Below are 1,140 nucleotides of genomic sequence, written 5' to 3'. Positions count from 1 at the left end.
CACATTATTTTTGTTTGTTATGTTTACTCCCCCAGCCCCCCAAAAAAATTCTCAATTGCGTTGTACAGTTTATCGGTCATATTAAAGGTGGAAAAAGTTTTGAAATTATTTATCTTTGTCTCATTTTTTTTACATCACAGAAACCTGACATTTTAACAGGGATGTGTAGGCTTTTTATATCCACTGTACACATTGTACAAAAAAAAAATAATTGCCTAAAATCTAGCTGTTTATTTCTTTATATTACCATAACCTGCCACCAAAGAACAACTCAAAAAAATACTTCTGCCTGACAATCACAGCAATACTACATATACACTATATTGCCAAAAGTATTGGGACACCCCTCCAAATCATTGGATTCAAGTGTTCCAATCACCTTCATTGCCACAGGTAAGTACATTTCAATTCTGCAAAGTGTTAATTTACTTTGCAAAATGAATATGCTTGACCTCCTAAATTTAACCCCATAAATATCAACTATTAAAAAGCTTACTGATATACTCTCACTGGCCTTTTTATTAGGTACACCTGGTCAATTTTTTGGTAACACAAATTCCTAATCAGTAAATCACATGGCAGCCCTTTAATGCATTTAGGCATCTAGATGTGGTGAAGTCAACTTGCTGCACTTCAAACCGAGCATTAGAAAGGGAAAGTAAAAGGATTTAAGTGACTTTGAATGTGGCATGGTTGTTGGTGCCAGATGGGCTGGTCTGAGTATATCAAAAACTGCTGATCTACTAGGATCTTCACACACAACCATCTCTAGGGTTTACAGAGAATGGTTCGAAAAAGAGAAAATATCCAGTGAGTGGCAGTTGTGTGGACAAAAATGCCTTGTTGAGGTCAGAGGAGAATGGGCAGGCTGTTACGAGACAATAGAAAGGCAACAGTAACTCAAATAACCACTCGTTGCAACCAAGGTATGCAGAATACCATCCCTGAACGCACAACACCATGAATCTTGAAGCAGATGGGCTACAGCAGCAGAAGACCAGTGTCCACATCTTCTGATGGCTCCTTCCAGCAGGATAATGCACCATGTCACAAAGCTCAAATCATCTCAAACTGGTTTCTTGAACACGACAATGAGGTCATTGTACTCCAATGGCCTCCACAATCACCAGATCTCAATCC

This window comes from Staurois parvus, unplaced genomic scaffold, assembly GCF_062004578.1.
Source record: "Staurois parvus isolate SC_StPar_1 unplaced genomic scaffold, SC_StPar_1.0 ptg000184l, whole genome shotgun sequence".
In the NCBI taxonomy this organism is placed as follows: domain Eukaryota; kingdom Metazoa; phylum Chordata; class Amphibia; order Anura; family Ranidae; genus Staurois; species Staurois parvus.
Note: the sequence above shows the minus strand (reverse complement) of the source record.